General features: G+C 34.4%; 1 long non-coding RNA gene across 1 annotated transcript in view; it reads right to left on the minus strand.

Moving 5' to 3' along the window:
* Positions 1-11,264, minus strand: part of LOC103886946 — a 66,543-nt gene extending 55,279 nt beyond the window's left edge. The window contains exon 1 of the long non-coding RNA XR_650823.4: positions 10,967-11,264. This is a non-coding gene — a long non-coding RNA (uncharacterized LOC103886946). The remainder of the gene's footprint in view (positions 1-10,966) is intronic.
* Positions 11,265-18,288: the final 7,024 nt, after the last annotated feature.

An 18,288-nucleotide genomic window follows, 5' to 3' on the forward strand; every position in this document is an offset into this window, starting at 1 on the left:
TGCTTAGTGTAAATTATTTAAATTTTTTGCAGAAAATTTATACAATTTATTTCCTACAAGTTTACTGTGATTTTTTAGAGCCTATGATTGCTCTGAATCATGGTAACTTATAGGTGGTCACAAGAATGAAGTGGATAAAAGGTGATGAAACTGAGACATGGAAGCCAAAACCAAAAGGGTCATATATTGGTGTGGTATTGGGAGGTTGAGATGACAAAATTGATTCTGGTTTCTGCTACTGGGAAAATGTTTGTTTTTTGGTTTGTTTATAGAGAACAAGAGAAAAAAATAAAAGTAAAAAACAAGGATACGTCCACTCCCATTAAACAGTTTAAAAAGTTAAAAGAAAATCTGTAGAATGAGATAAAATATTTACAAATTACGTAAATGACACAAGATTAATATCTAGGATATATAAAAAGCAATTAAAACTGAACAATAATGACAACAAGAAAAAAGTTCAAAAAGGTCAAACCACTTGAGTAAACATTTATTTAAAGATAAACAAATGGCCAATAAGCACATGAAAATATACTCAACCTCATTAGTTATTAAGGAAATGCAAATCAAAACCAAAATAAAATACCACTTCATACCTACTAAGAGGGCAACTACCAAAACCCCTGAAAAATAACAAGTGTTGGTGAGGATGTGGAAAAATTGAAACCCTCCTGCATTGCTGGTGGGAATGTTAAATAGTGCAGCCACTGTGGAAAACAGTTCGACACATTCTAAAAAAAAGTTAAAAATATAATAATCATATGATCCAGAAATTTCACTACTAGGTATGTATCCAAAGCAATTCCACTATTAGGTATATATCCAAAGTAATTGAAGCAGGGAATAGAAACCCATACAGCGATGTCTTCACAGCAGCATTATTCATAATAACCAAAAGGTAGAAATAACTCAGGCGTCTATTAACAGATAATGAATAAGCAAAATGTGGCCTAAAGACACAATGGAATACTATTCAGTCATAGAAAAAATTATTTTCCTACTTTATTGAAGTATAGTTTGCAGTTAAAAATGTTATACATGTACACACACACATATATAGTGTACAACTAGATGATGTATGAATGTAATATAGTGTATGAATGTAATATATGAATTAGTGTATGAATAGTGTATGAATGTAATATATGAATACATTCTGAAATGTTCATCACAATCAACTAAATTAACATATATATAACCTCATATTTCCTTTTTTGTTGTGAAAACAAGATTTATCTTCTTAGCAAATTTCAGGTACACGATAGAATACTATTAACTATAGTTACATTGTTGTACATTAGATCTTTAGAACTTACTTATCTCATGTAACTAAAACTTTGTACTCCTTGATCATCTCCCCATATCCCTTTTCTCCAGTCCCTGGTAACTACCATTCTAATTTTTGTTTTATGGGTTTGACTTTTTCAGGTTCCACATGTGAGCTCATGCTGTATTGGTCTTTCTGTGTCAGGCTTGTTTCACTTAGCATAATACCCTCTAGTTGTATGCATGTTGTCATAAAAGGGATGATTTCTTTCTTTTCTGAAATTGAATAATATTTCATTGTGTGTATACATGAGTATTTATAGAAATGTAATTATTTTTGTATTTTGATTTTATAACTTGCAATTTTATTAAAGGTGTATTAGTTCTAACAGTTTTCTAAAATCTTTACAGTTTTCTACATATATGATTATGTCATCAACAAATATAAATGATTTTTTATTTGGATGCCATTTATTTTTTTTTCTTGTCTAATCATATCGGCTAGGTCTTTCAGTGCTATTTTCAAAAGAAGTGACTACAGTGGAAATCTTTACCTTGGGCCATATCTTAGAGGAACAACTTTTGTGTGTTCCCCATTAATTATGATGCTAGCTGTGGGCTTTTCATATATGGCTTTTATTGTGCCTTCTAAAACTATAGTCAGTCCTCCATATCCCTGGGTTCCACATCCCTGGATTCAACCATGGGTAGAAAACATATAATTTGCGGGATGCAAAATCTGCAGATTTGAAGTGGCAATGTTTGTATCCACAGTTCTGCAAGGGCTGACCATGAGACTTGAGAACTCATGGTTTTTTGTAACCACAGAAGGTCCTAAAAGCAATTCCCCTCAGACACTAAGGGACAGTTGTATTTTGCTAATTGTTTTAATTATGAGTGGATGTTGAATTTCATCAAATGTATTTCCTGCATCTATTGAGATGGTCATTTTAAAATAATTTTATTAATGTTTTGTATCACACTGATAGATTTTTGTATGTTGAATGATCCTTGAATTCCAGGGATAATTCACACTTGGTCATGGCGTATGATGCTCTGAATTTAGCAGAATTTGGTTTGCTCGTATATTATTGAGTACTTTTAATTTATGTTTATTAGAAATATTATATTGTGGTTTTCTTTTCTTGTAATGTCTTTGTCTTATTTTGGTATGAGGGTTACTTGGAACTCATAAAATAAGTTTGGAAGTGTTTGATCATTTTCTATTTTAGGGAAAAATTTAAGAAGGTTTGATGTTAATTCCTCTTTGATGTTTGTTAGAATTCATTTATAAAGCCATCTAGTCTTGGGTTTTTATTTGTTAGGAGATATTTGATTATTGCTCCAATCTTCTTAGATTTTTTTTATCTGCTCCTGTTTTTGATTTATTCTTGATTTTATTTTGTTTGGTTATATGGTTCTAGGAATTTATTCATTTATTCTAGGTTATGCAACATGTTGTATATGATTATTCATAATATTCCTTTATGATCATTTTTATTCCTGAGACATCCATTGTAATGTCTTCTCTTTCATGTCTGGATTTTATTGTCTGAGTCCTCTCTCATTTTCTTTTAGTCTAATAAAGGGCTTATTTTTTCTAAACACCAACTCTGGAATTGTTTCTTCTTTTCTATTTTCATAAAATCTCTAGCGTACTTATTTGTGATCTACTTTTATTTCCTTTTCCCTCCCTCTCCCCCACTAACATTAGGTTAGTTTGTTGCTATTTTACTAGTTATTTCTGATGTTAAGTTCAAGTGTTTATTTGAGGTCTTTCTTCTTTTTTAATTTAAGTGTTTATCACTGTAAACTTTTCTCTTATTACTCTTATACTCTTATTACTGCTTTTGCTGTATCTCATAGGTTTTGGTATGTTGTATTGTCATTTTTAATTGTATTTTGATTTCCTCTTTGACCCAATGATTGTTCAAGCTATGTGTTTAGTTTCCAAGTATTTGTGAATATTCCAGTTTTCTTCCTGTTACTAGTTTTAATTTTCATTCTATTGTCAAGAAAAAATACTTGGAATGATTTCAATATCCTTAAATTTGTTAAGATGTATTTTGTGAACTAATAAGTGATCTCTACTGGGGAATGTTCCTTGTGTTTTTGAGAAGAATGTGTATTCTTATGCTGTTTGTTGGAAAGTTCTGTTTGTGTGTGTTGGGTCCATTAGTCTACACATTGTAGAAGTCTGTTGTATCTCTCTTGGTTTTCTGTCTGAATGTTCTATTCATTATTATTGTAAGTGGAATATCAAACATCCCCTGCTGTTATTATATTGCTGTCAATTTCTGTCATCCAATCTGTTAATATTTTCTTCACATATTTACATGCTTTGATGTTGGGGGCATATATATTTATGACTGTCATATCTCCCTGTTGAATTAATCTTTTATCATTATATAATGTTTTTCTTTGCATTTAGAGACAGGTTTAGAACTAAACTACATTTTATCTGATATAAGTATAGTCACACCTGCTTTCTTTTAGTTATCTATTTCATGAAATATATTTTTCTATTCCTTCACTTGCAGCCTATGTGTGTCTTTAAGTCTAAAGCGAGCCTATTGTACATATATCTGTGATTTTTTTTTCTGTATAACCCTTCCAAGCCTTTTGATTGGAGAGCTTAGTTCATTTTCATGTAAGGTGATTATTGGTAAGTTTGGCCGTACTATTGCCATTTCGTTCATTCTTTTGAATCTATTTTTCAGTTGTTTCTCTATTCTTTTTCTTCTCTTGCTGTCTTATTTTGTTATTCAATAATTATTTAATATTTCACTTTGATTATTTTCTCTTTATCTTTTGTACATCTATTACAGATTTTTCTTTGTGATTGGCTTAATGTTTGTATACTGTATCTCGTTTTGAGATGCCATAAGTTGTATCTTATAGTTAAACCTTCTATTTTAAGTTGGTAACAACTTAACTTCAGTTAAGACTGAAGTTAAAACTACAATTTTACTTTCCTCCTTCAGCTTTGTGTTATTGTAGTCATGATTTGCTTTTATTAATATTGTATATGGATTGACAAATTCTTTTAACTTTTATATTAGAATTAAAATAAATTTTGCATCGCCATTAAAGAGTAAGAATGATCTGTATATGGTTATATAGTCACCTTCCCCAGTGAAATTTATGCTTTCAAATGCTTTTGTATTGTGGTTTAGTATGGGTTTACTTCAATTTGAAGAATTTATTTAAGCATGTCTTGTAAAGCATGTTTAGCAGTGTTGAACTCCCTCAGTTTTAGCCTGGGAAAGTTTTTATCTCTCTTTTCTTTCTGAAGGACATGTTTCCTTTCATAGTATTCTTGAACGGCAATTTTTTATTTCATTACTTTGAATATGTCATCTTATTTTCTCCTGGTTTATGAGGTTTCTGTTGAGAAATCTACCAACAATCTTATAGAGATTCTGTTATATGTGATGTTATTCTTTTTTAGCCTCTTTCAAAATGTACTTTTTGTCCTTGACTTTAGACAAGTTGGCCATAATGTTATCTCTGAAGATCACTTGATCTTCAACTTATTTGGGGTTTATGGGCATAATGGATTTGGTTGCTTGTTTCTCTGCACAATTTGAGGAAATTTTCTATCATTTAAAAAAAATTAGTTTTGACTCCTTTCTTTTTCTCCACTCTTTCTGGGAATTTCATTTATATGTAAATTGTTTCACTTAATGGTATCCCATAAATTATAAAGGCTTTCTTCACTTATTTTCATTCTTTCTTCTTTTCGTTCCTCTAACTGGATAATTTTAAGTGATCTCTCTTCAAGTTCACTGATTCTTTCATCTGCATGATTGAGTTTTCTGTTGGGGCTCCCTATTGAAATTTTCAGCTCCAGAATTTCTGTGTTTTTAAAAACTGTTTCTTATTATATAACTTCTAATTTTGTTCGTGTATTGTTTCCCTGATTTTGTTTAGTTGATTTTCTTTGTTCTCTTGTAGATCACTGAGCTTTCCTAAGATTTTTTTGAATTCTTGGTCAGGGAATTGATAAAGTTCCATTTTGGGGTGGTCAGTTACTAAAAAATTATTGTGTTTCTTTGGTGGTGTCGTGTTTTCTTAATTTTTTTTGTTTATTATAACCTTGCATTGATGTCTTCCTATAGTCACCTCTTCCTACCTTTACATACTTTGTGTGTGTGTGTGTGCGTGTGTGTGTGTGTGTTGGAAGATATTCACCTATTGGTGGGTACAAGGGCACTGGCTAAAATGGGTGTGGTAGCATAGTTTCCATGCAACTCCATCAGCTGAGGTCAGTGTCAGCATAGACTCAGGGAGATCTCGTTAGCCAAGGCTGTGGGCATTCTCCTACTCTCCTAACATAGCTACGAATTTTGAGATCCTTAATGGTGAAGGCTGTTGCAGTTCTCTCGCTTTATTTTACCTCCACAAGATGAATTTATGGTTCAGGGAATTCATTTTGGTGCTGATTCCAGCATTTGAGTGTGCTTTCTGTGGCAGTGATGCCACTGTGTAAGGCATAAAATTGCGCAGATAGGTTGTAGAATTAGGGTTGGAAGCATGAGCATGAACAGAGTGACTATGGCCAGAGACTATGGTGTCAGCTTGCCACCTGTGGTGCTCCTGTCAGATGTGGGCATGCATAGAGTGGGTGCAGAGCCAGGATCCTAAACACAGAAGGGAGTAGAGTAATGGCAGTGCTGGAGTTTGAATGTGCATGTTTTTGCAGGGGAAAAAGAAGAGTGGGTGCTGCTTCTGGCCCAGGGTGGTGAAGCAACATCTCCTTTTATGGTGTTTCCGCAGCAGCTTTGATGGTTTTTGAGCTCCTCAGCAGCAACAACTGCTAGAGTCTTCCTGCAGGCCACTAGGGACCATAGTATCACTTGCTGCATGGCTGGAACTGTTTGGCCCTGCCCTTTTTCTTTGTTTTCAGCTTTTCCAGACATCTCAGCTATATTGATCTTTCCTGTAGCCTGGTTGGGATATAACCAAAATGGACCCTTCAAGCAGTGACCCAAAAGGCCAGGGAAACCAGTCATTTGCCCTGCTTTCTTTTACACGAGGGAAAATCATGGGCTGAGAGTTTCTTTTCAAGGCTGAACTGTCCCAGGCTGGGGGATAGGACGATGCAGGCAACAAAACTCTTTCTGCTATTTTTTTCTTTGTCGTTACTTTTTTTTTCTTCAACTTATTGTTGCAGCTTTTTATCTGAACTGAACTCATCCAGATCTGTTTTCATCCAAAGATAGTTGTCTAATTCTTGTTTGTATGGGGAGACAAAGGTTGGGATAGCCTACTTCACCACATTACTAATGTCATGGAAAGAATACAATTTTGATATAAGTTTCAAGGTTTATCATGGATAAACCTTGAAAGAATTTTGCTTGTAAAATAAGCCAGATACAGAAGACAAATACTGTATGGCTCCACATGTGTCAGGTACTTAGAATAAACAAATTCATAGAAACAGAAGGAAGATTATAAATTACTAAGGGTTGAAGGGGTTATTGAGGGGAGAGGGGAGAGGTATTGTTTAATGGGTACAGAGTTATTGTTTAATGGTACAGGGTTTATACACAAAACCATTCTAGTGAATACATTAAAGGTCAGAAAAGGAATATACAAACCTAAAACACTTCTCAATACCAGACTATAAATGACTAAGATGCAAATGAGAGCTATTGATGAGTTGGGGATGATAAAACATTTGGGGATATAGATAATAGTGTCAGTTGACAGCATTGTAAATAAATTTAATGCAACTAAACTGTATATTTACAAATGGCTAAAATTACATCACGTTCTATATATATTTTTCCATAATAGCAATGTGATTTATCAGTTTCATAAATATTGTAAAAAAATAGGGGGTACTCATTTCTCAATGAATAATTGTAGATGGTGTCAAGGTTTATTTCTATTTTGTTCTTACCTTCAGGGACTTTCAGTCAAGTGAGGAAGATAATCACATGTTAAAAAAAGGGCTTTTTTTTTTTTTTCTGAACCTTGTTAATTCCAGATAATTCTACTATCATATCATTCTATCTTTTCATGCTATATCTACTCTGCTTTATCTAGCAGACAGTTGAAACAAAGAAATTGGGTTGTAGTATTCATTTGTGTATTAGGCTCTTAAGTTAATCCCTATTTTGACGACCTTTCCCCCTTCAAATCTTAAATTAGATATAATGACCGATCTTGGGAATATACTATAGAGGATCTTATCGTATCACATCTAATTAAAACTGATAGCACTGAAAAAATATTTAACTACATTTTGGACCCAAAGTTAAAATGTCTTACACTGTCAGATAAATAGTTAAAAGGGCTATAGTCATACTTTAATTAGTAATTTTCCTGTCAATTTTAAAATATCACTGTCATTACTCAGAAAATGATCTCATAGTAACAAAATCTATAATTTCATAGTAAGACTTTCACTTGAGAGTCACATTCATTTTCTCCTTCTCTAAGGGATGGTATTACAGACTTTGAAAGTTCAACATAAAACTATCTTTATGTTTTGTGAACACTGGGATTAAGTACCACATCTTCCACTTGCTATCTACATAAACTTGGGCAAATTTTATAATCTAGCAATTTTCAATTTTTCCATTGGTATAATAAAGGGATAATAATTGTTCATATGGAGTTGTGAATATTAAAAATGTTAATAAGTGGAAAGTACTTAGAATGGCACCTGAAATATATTAAGTTCAGTATTAGTGTTTGCTCATAAGTGCAGTATTAGTGTTTGCTCATGTTATTTTTTAATGGGATTTGAGTTTAAACTACAAGTATGACTCTCTGCAGTGAGAATGTTAACATAGGATATACCTAGATTGGTCACTTGAGAAAGAAAAACACAATAGAATCCCAAGTAATTTAGGACTGCCAAGAGGGAAAGGATTTTCTGTCACCCAAAATTAACAAATACACCCGGCCGGGCCCGGTGGCTCACACCTGTAATCCCAGCACTTTGGGAGATTGAGGTGGGCGGATCACGAGGTCAGGAGATCTAGACCATCCTGGCTAACACGGTGAAACCCCGTCTCTACTAAAAGTACAAAAAATTAGCCGGCTGTGGTGGCGGGCACCTGTAGTTCCAGCTACTCAGGAGGCTGACGCAGGAGAATGGCATGAACCTGGGAGGCGGAGCTTGCAGTGAGCCAAGATGGTGCCACTGCACTCCAGTCTGGGCAACAGAGTGAGACTTCGTCTCGAAAAAAAAAAGCAAAGAAAATACACCGACACACCTTGCCCCAGTTGCACAATGTGCACCCTCATTATTAGGAGTAAGCTTTCTGTAGCAGATACCTGAACTTCACTAAATGCTGAATAAAAATTCTTCCAAACATTCTAGATACAAATACTATTCTGCTTATATGACAAATTACATATATAATAAATAATTTAAAATATGCCTTTGATTCTGCCTAGCACAAAGAAACTGAAATAGCAAACATAGTAAATGGAAAATTAGCCCACCCAAAGAAATAAAAAGAGAAAACAGAATTATTTTAATTGACTACTGTGACAAAAAACCCACCAAATATTAATTTTAAAAAAAGTGAATAGCAGATTTGACCCAATTAAAGTTAAAATAAGTGAGATAAAAGAAAGAACTTAATTTTTTTATAATCACCAGAGAAAAAATATACAGAAAAGGTATATGATATATGGCTAGTTCAAGAATTCCAACTATTCTTTAGTATAATAACAAAATAACAGAATTGAGAGAATGGGCAGAGAGAATCATCAGTCTAATAGAAGGACATTTTCCACAATAAAAGCTCCAGTCTTTGGAAAAAGGTTATTGTTTGACATTCAGGATTAATGCAAGAAAAAAAAATATGCAAGAAGTCGTATCCTAGTAACAGCAAAACTAAGAATTCAAACAAAACAAAAATCCTAAAAGCTTTTTCAGGGAAGGGATGCGTTTACCTTCTAAAGGCAATGGTCAGTAAACTACAACTACAGACAATGAGCTGTATATTTCTGTTAATAAAATTTCACTAGGACACAGACACACCCATGAATTTACTTATTGCCCATGGCTATTTTCGCACTACAAAGGCAGAATTGAGAACTTGTAACAGAGACCATTCAACCACCCCTAAAAATTCAAACCTAGTGTATTTACTACCTGACTCCAAAGAAAAGTTTACCTACGGGGTTCTGAGGAAAGATAAATTATGAGCTGCAAGACTAGGTGCAAGAAGATAATGCAAGAAGGCCTTTCAAATTCTACAGAAAGTTTTGAAACTAGTGCAAAATAAATACAACATAAGTTAGAGATAAACCAAGAAAAATTGACAAAGCCATAATAAACTTGAGTGATATTAATAAATAGGTCCCTGAAACTAAAGGAAATCAGGGAAAATAGGCCAGTCTTCTCTATCAGATTCACTTCTGACAGAGGCCTTTGGTACAATTGTCTCTGATCACTCCTTGCAAACTACTGATATTTTGAGAATGAGATATTGTGAAGGACCTCAGCCATCTGACCCAAGTCTACTGATTCTCTCTCCTTTTTTGTCAACCCCTGTTTTCAGTGCACCTGAATTTTTCTTCTGTCTCCATTGTTATGCTTAGCAAATTTCCCCAAATGACTGGATTTCTACGACTGCGTCATGATGATTTTATTGCTACATATAAAATCTATTCTGCTCACCCAAGAACAGATTCCCTTTGTTTCTTAAATATTATTTGGAGTTAAGTGGGTTGGAAATACCTAGAGTACTCTAAGAACTCCCCCTTAGTTCCTTCTTAAGAAAATAATATTATTCTGTTTCAATTTTCTTGGTCTCTGCTCTTTTTCCTTGCACTCCTTTGTCCACTCGGCCTTGTACCTCATTGACACTCAGCACACTAAGAGACTGACGTCCCCACATATTGTGATCTCATGTCAATCCTCTGATGGATGCCAGTCTTAACAGAAGTATATGGGGGGAAGGCAGGGAGGCACCAAATATTTTCTGATTATGCTTTTTGAATAAAAATCTATCACTTTGGAAAGCTTAACTTACACCATTAAAAATCAATTAAATGAACTTTTAAGTTGTGAAATTTAATTTTCTCTTACTATACAGTGTTTCCTAAAATTTTGTTTTTAAAAATTAGATCCTATATAAAGATTGAGTCTATTAGATTGAAATCTGGCTTCAAGATGATAAAGAAAACATAATAATAAATGTGGAGTCTTAATTTGCAGATCTAGCAGATCTGTGGTCTGTTTTTCCTTGGCCTCTTCATTAATATTTTACTGTATGAAATTTGAAGTGAATTATCACGTACCATAGGCAATATTGAAATAGGAGGTGTTTCAAGCATTGTAAATGAGAGGAAAATAGAGAACATTAAGTGTAAGGCAAAATGGTTAAAAATAAAAAAACCTATCAAATTGAGTAAATCGCCATTCATGATTGTTTTGGAAAGATTATAAAAGTAAGCACCACTGAAAACCTTGGGTTTACCCATGGCTTGCAGATATGTGATTTATGACATTTATTGTAATTAGAGCAATTTATTATAATATCGACTATGTGCTGGACCTTATCTATTATATGCCTTATCCTATGTATTCCTTATAACAACCCTAGGTAAAATATCTTTTAATCTCTGTTTTACCAACAACATCAAACAACTAGATAAAGATGAAACCAGAAATTTAATTTTAATGGTCTGAACCCAGAGCCCACATTTTTAATCACTATTTACATACCTATTATTAGCTCATATTATATGCATCATGGTTAATTATTCTGTGAAGGGAAACAAATTTCACACCTGATTTGCTTCAATAGATTATAGGTGTTGCTATGGACTGAAACATTTTGTCACCCTAAAACGCATACATTGGAATTCCAGCCCCCATTGTGATGAAATTAGGAGGTGAAGCTTTTTACCAATAATTAGCTTATGAGGATGGAACCCTAATGAATGGGATTATAAAAGGGATCCCAAGAGCCAGGCACCGTAGCTTGCACCTATAATCTCAGCTACTTGGGAGCTTAAGGTGGGAAGATCCCTTAAGCCCAGGAATTCTAGGCTGCAGTGAGCTATGATCACAACACTGCTCTCCAGCTTGGGGTGGCAAAGAGAGACTCTGTCTTGAAAACAAAACAAAACAAAACAAAAACAAACAAACAAAAAAAACCTCTAGAGAGTTTTCAACCCCTCTTTTCCTTTTTCTACCATATGAGAACTTATAGCAAGAAGTTGTCAGTCTGGAACCTGGAAGGAGGCCCTCACCAGAACTTGGCCATGCTGTATATTGATTTTGGACTTTGAGTCTCCAGAACTGTGAGAAATACTAAGTTGGTACAAACGTAACTGCAGTTTTTGCATCAACCTAATAAAAAAACTGCAATTACTTTTGCAGCAACCTAATATATTTCTGTTGTTTATAAGCCACTCAGTCTATGGTACTGTTGTATCAGCCCAAACCGACTAAGACAGGTGTACAACAAGATGTTGAACTTCTCAACTTTCAGGAAAACTTGAAGGGTTTTCAGTTTGTCAGAACTCCTGGAAATGTCTCTGTCAATGAGAAGTACCCCATAGATAGCAAAGCACAGCACAGGCACATGAGCACTCCATGATCTTCACAGACAGTGAGCAGCACAGGTACTTGCTGATACTCATTAACATCCTGGGCTTGGCCAAGAAAATGCTCTATTACCTGGATAGCTACTTCAACAACTGTAGTAGATTCAGAATTCACTACTGCCTGTTACCCACAAGGAACTAGTGATGCTGCTGTAGGGGGTTGGGTTTCAGGGATCTGTAGAGCATAACAAACAGGGAAACTGTCTCACGACACACATGACTATGAGTGGCACCTCCAAGACTCTATTTTTAAATATTGTAGTGGACTGAAAATGGTGGGAGTCTATGCTCCCTCCTCTTGAATCTGGGTGAATTTGTAACTGTTTCATCAACAAAATGAAACTGAAGTGATGCCTAGTTTCTGAGCTCAGGTAATAAAAGACTAGCAGTCTCCACTTTCCTGTCTCTTGGAATTGTAGCTCTTGGAACCCAGTCATCATTCTGGGAGAAGCCTGAGGATCTCTATGAAGGTGACTATATAGATATAAACTAAGGCCCCTGGCTGACAGCACTTGGATGAGCCTCCAGTCAGCAGCCAGCGTGAAGGTGTCAGCCATGTAAATGGTCTTTCTTGAAAATGGATCCTTTAGTGGCACTCAAGCTATTGTAGCTGATACCACTGGGGTGGGGCTGAGGGGAGGGGAATAAGCCATCCTTGCTGAACCCTACCCAAGTTGCAAGTTTGTGGGAAAACTAAATTAATATTATTGCTTTAAGTTGCAAAATTTAAGGGTGGCTTGTTATGTAGCAATAGAAAACTGGAACTAATAGTGCTGTTTAAACTCGCCCCAGAGTTAATTGCTCAGAAAGTATACAAAACTTTGCAAATAAAGGCTTCATCTTACTGTGAAATCATTTATATGAAAAATTCAGTTATATTTAAAATACATTCACATTATACCAGTACATTTAATATTATATTCTTTAATAAAATAAGAGTTATTCAACTCTAAATATAATTCAATTGAACAATTTTGCATGGTTCTAAAATGCTTTATATTGCTTTCCTTCTTCTTTTTTTTTTTTGGACGAAGTCTTGCTCTGTCACCAGGCAGGAGTGCAATGGTGCGATCTTGGCTCACTGCAACCTCCGCCTCCTGGGTTCAAGTGATTCTCCTGCCTCCCAAGGAGCTGAGTCTACAGGTGCACGCCACCACGCCCAGCTAATTTGTGTATTTTTAGTACAGATGGGGTTTTATCATGTTTTCTATGATGGTCTCGATCTCTTGACCTTGTGATCTGCCCGCCTTGGCCTCCCGAAGTACTGGAATTACAGGCGTGAGCCACCACACCTGGCCATTGCTTTATATTTCTTATATACTTGTGCAGAGTTACATATTGATGACAACTAAAAATATTTTGAAAGGATTATTATAAAAATGTAAGCAAAGCTAAGACCTGATATTTTAAAAACCTCCAAAATGTTATGTTCATGAATGAAGCTCAAGTTGCTCATGAAACTACTTGGAAGTATCATACAAACTAATATAGTATTTTACCCAAGACTTGAATTGTATTTTTCTAATAAAAATATAATATAAAGATTATGTTTTGCCAAGCTCCACATAAATACCCACAAACTGCCTCTTGTGTAACCTCATGTGCCATACATGAAAAAGTTTACAAATTTCTGAGGTAAATAATGTTGTTCTCATTTTAAAGCTTAGGAAACACATACAGAAAATGTAAGTCCATCGCTTCAAATCACACACATGGTAGGTTGTAAAAAGAGACTGAACGCAATCAGTCTTTTTAAATTTCAAACCCATGCTCTTTCTAGTATATTTTTCTTTTCTGAATAATTTAGCTTTGAGAAAATCATTTGACCCGTATGTTACAGTAATATTTAATAACATGAGTATACAACTAGTTTCGAGCTGCTCATGCATCAAAATTAAAAATGATAATAATATAAACATTTTATCTTGTTGAGCCTAGATTTAGTCAGTATCTTGGTAGATTTAGCGATACCCTGCTCCACACTGACCTCCACCCTGACCTTAAGCGGGGGAGGATTTGCCTCTAGTTTAGTTTTGATCAAAGCCAGTCACAAACACATTCAACCCAGGGATGTAAGGTAAATCCACAAGTTAATGCCTCTGAATTTACACTGTTAAACCCTGGATTGAAACAGCTTTTGTGTGAGCTTTGTTAACCTTAACAAATAGCATTTATTCTGAGTACACAACAGAAAAAAAAAAGAAGCCCTTTTTGTGTGTAATTCTGTTACATTCTCTACTTGCAAATTGATTATATCCTCCTGCATAGCAACACAAAAATCATATTTCATATTTTCTTGTTCTTGAAAGTATCAACTATTTATGAGAGTGTAGCAGCTATATTAATTAAAATAAACATATTATTTTCAAACATCTAATCACTTTCACACAGTTTTGGAAATGTGATATCTTTCTAGATTTATTCCTTTTCATTATTTCCAATTTAGGATTACGGGTTGTTGGTGATGGTAGCAGTGTTCATGATTCATGGTGATAGTTGCAGTGTGACTGTGTATTTGTGGTTCTGTGTATGTGTGTATGTTTCTGCTTTAATTTACCCGTCATTTTGTTGTATCTATATCTTCACTGCATCACAAATAAGATCTTAGTGAATAATAAGCAACAATACATGTTGACGAATGATTTGCAGAAGAGCGGGATGAAGGGTGGGGAATGGATTACGGATTAAGCCTGTGGGTTTCTATAGCTCAGTAGAAACTAGTTGTCAAAGTCACTACCTCTACAAGGACTTCTCTTAAGAAGAACCAAAAATAGAGCATCTTTTGCCAAGAGGTGAAATTTGGATGGGAGAGGCCCTGACTCCTCTCATTCTGACCTAACAAGTCTTTTTATAAGACCAAAAAAATGTTGAACCTAACTTACAAAAATCCATTCTTATTGACTTTCTCTTCTGATGCAAAATCTTGATTGCCTTCAAATATTACCATTAGATAGAAATCTCCCCACCATTAGCTGAAAGAGATAAGGAGGTTTTGCATTGAGGAAACAAACAAACAAGCAAATAACCTTCAACAATTTTTTTAAAAAGTATGTATTGAACTATAGTCAGGTTCAATAAGGAAATGCATTCATTGTCACTAAACTGGCCTCAGCTGGAGAAAGAACACTGGCAGATTAATTAAAGTTATTAGGGCTTATGGTAGGAAACTGCATGATATCTGTTAAAGATCTTTTAGGGATTGGAAGCATAATGTAAATTCAAACTCCTCCCAAAACTTTAATAAGACTGGATGAAATGAAAGGAATACTGTGACTTCTATAATTGACAGCAGTGTCAAGCATGCAGGAAACAAATAAAATCTTCTGACGAAGGAAAAGTAACTGCTGGACAAAGTATAATTGGTTACAGGTAAACAAATACGTCGTTCAGGCAGATATGACAGTTTACAGGAAAAATATAATGTTATGATCTAAAAAATGCAAGCCACAAACCTTTTGTCCGGGTAATAATTAGCCTGAAGTTGGGCTACCAAGGAGCTGGCTAAGCAGCAGTGATAACACCAGATACTGGAAGAAACTTCTGTGATCAGAAACCAGTACAACTAGTGAACAATTCACAGTATTTCTAAAGCTGGACACCAAGGAAGTTGTTTGGTTATTCATCATGGAAGCCAGGAACAAATAGATCTGAAATGTGTGATAATAATTATCAATCAGAATGTCTAGAATATTATAGTAAATCCCAAGATTTCCATCTAAGACATTACCAACATAGCAACTGAGGCATCAATTATAGGTTTTACACAAAAAAGCATTATACAAATAATACATACAACGTATTAACAGTTCAAAAATGAAATAAACATTTATGAATGGCCTACTCAGACTTAAAATAAAATATTGCCTGTTCATTGAATGCTTCCTGGATTTTACTTTCCAATTGTATACCTCTCTTTCTTTCTTAAGATAACTATTATCAAATATTTGTTTTGCACTGCATGTTAATAAAATTATATAATATGTATTTTATTAACTTCATAATGAAAATACTTTGCTAAATACTGTATTGAAATTAATCCCCGATGAATTGTGCAACTGTATTTCATGCATTTTCAGTGATTTGCATTCAATTCAATCCATATATAGTGTACACATCTGTTTTACTGTCAATTGATATTTTTTCTAGATTTTTAAAATGACAAAGTTGCAATGAACATTGCAACTTTAAAATTTTTGGACCTGTTTCCTGGTTCACATGTGTTAATAGTTTCTTCAGAGTGTGTACCTTGAAGTGGAATTATTGGATCATTTTTCTTTGCATGTGAAACTTTATTACATATTGCCAAAAGACTTTCAAAAATAATAGTGCCAACTTGCAGTTTAAGAAGCCCTATGTGAAGAGACTTACTGCATGTACATACAACATTTGGTGTTCTCAAACTTTTTAATTTTTAATGTTCTAGAAAATATTCCTTTTTTTAATTGTATATTTCTTTGTTTTTTTTTTTTTTAATAATGATATTTGCTATCCTTTTAATAGGGTTTTTTTGAGGGGCCATTATTTGTTCTTATTCTCTAAATTGACTTCTTGAATATTTTGTTCATTTTTCTTCTTCTTTTTTTTTTTTTCTTGAGATGGAGTCTCGCTCTGTCGCCCAGGCTGGAGTACAGTGGTGCAATCTCGGCTTACTGCAACTTCCACTTCCTCGGTTCAAGTGATTCTCCTGCCTCAGCCTCCCGAGTAGCTGGGATTACAGGCATCCACCAACATGCCTGGCTGATTTTTATATTTTTGGTAGAGATGGAGTTTCACCATCTTGGCCAGGCTGGTCTTGAACTCCTGACCTTGTGACTCCACCTCCCAAAGTGCTGGGATAACAAGAGTCAGCCACTGCACCAGCCTATTTTGTTGATTTTTCTATGGTATTGATGATATTGTATTATTGATCTGTAGCACTTATTTATTCATGTAACTCAATATTGATCCATTGTCTTGTTTTTTGTGTCAATTGCTTGGGTTGTGGTTTGTCAGTTTGTGGCTTGACTTTGTATGCCCAGTTTAGTGTCTTCAAATGAACAAATTTCTTTGTGTCTTTTTGAAGAAATATTGCCTACTTCAAAATCAGAAATAATTTCCTTGATTGGTTTCTAAAAGGATTATACCATTGGTTTTAATATGCAAGTCTTCATTCTACTTGAATTTGATTTTTTAAAAATGATGTTGTATAGGAATCAACTTTGATTTCTATATGGATAATCAGATGTATCAGTACTACTTATTGAGTCAGTCATCTTTTCCCTCTGATCTCTAAAGTCTACTAGTAGGAATAAAATTTTGTATATGTGTGAGTAAGTTTCTTGGCTCTCTACTTAGCTCCATTGATCTAATTGTTTATTCAAGCACAAAGGTTAAAATTTGTGTGACCTTCTTGTAAGTAGTAATATCAAATATTGTAATTCCTCCTCCCCGCCCCCTTTTTTTTGAGACAGATTTTTGCTCTGTCGCCCAGGATGAAGTCCAGTAGTACAGTCTTGGCTCACTGTACCTCTGCATCCCGGGTTCAAACAATTATCCTGCCTCAGCCTCCCAAGTAGCTGGGATTACAGACAGGCACCAGCATGCCTGTCTAATTCTTGTACTTTTAGAAGAGACAGGTTTTCACCACATTAGCCAGGCTGGTCTCGAACTCCTGACCCTAAGTGATCCACCTGCCCCAGCCTCTAGCTGCCACTTCTTGTGCATACCTCCTATGTCTTGCAATTAATATTGAAATTACTCATTTATTCACATTTTTCCCAAATGCAATGTGAGAACTTTAAGGAGAAAAATCCTGTCTTATTTTTTTTGTAATTTTCTGTTACCATTTCCTAGAATACTGCCTAATCTATGATGCATTTATTAAATGGAAATATGCCTTAAAAGGTATCCACAGCAACTATCATAATTAGAATGTCTAGTTTCATCTGTGGAGCTTGGAATAGTATTTATGTCTATTTATGTCAAAATGTTATTCCCTAGTGAAGAGGAACCTGTATATATTCAGTTCATCAGAAGCAGAAGGCAACTCTAAGTTAGCTAGCACATTAAAAGACATCCAATAATAGAAATCACTCACAGATACATAATATCAAGTTGATGGATAAGACAAAGTGACTCCATTTGAAGAAGTACAGTGATGATGAAGACTAATGAGAGAAAGATTGAGCAAGCAGAAATTAAGCTTAAGTAAACGAAAAGAAAAATTATATCTATGTTATGGTTGTCAGATTGAACAAATAAAGTAAAATACAGAATACCCAGTTAAATCTGAATTTCAGATAAGCAATGAAATATATATATATATATATATATATATATATTTTTTTTTTTTTTTTTTTGACAGAGTCTTGCTCTTTCACCCACACTGGAGTACAGTGGTGTGATCTCGGCTCACTGCAACCTCCACTTCCCAGGTTCAAGTGATTCTCCTGCCTC

This window comes from Papio anubis, chromosome 8 (assembly GCF_008728515.1).
Source record: "Papio anubis isolate 15944 chromosome 8, Panubis1.0, whole genome shotgun sequence".
NCBI lineage: Eukaryota > Metazoa > Chordata > Mammalia > Primates > Cercopithecidae > Papio > Papio anubis.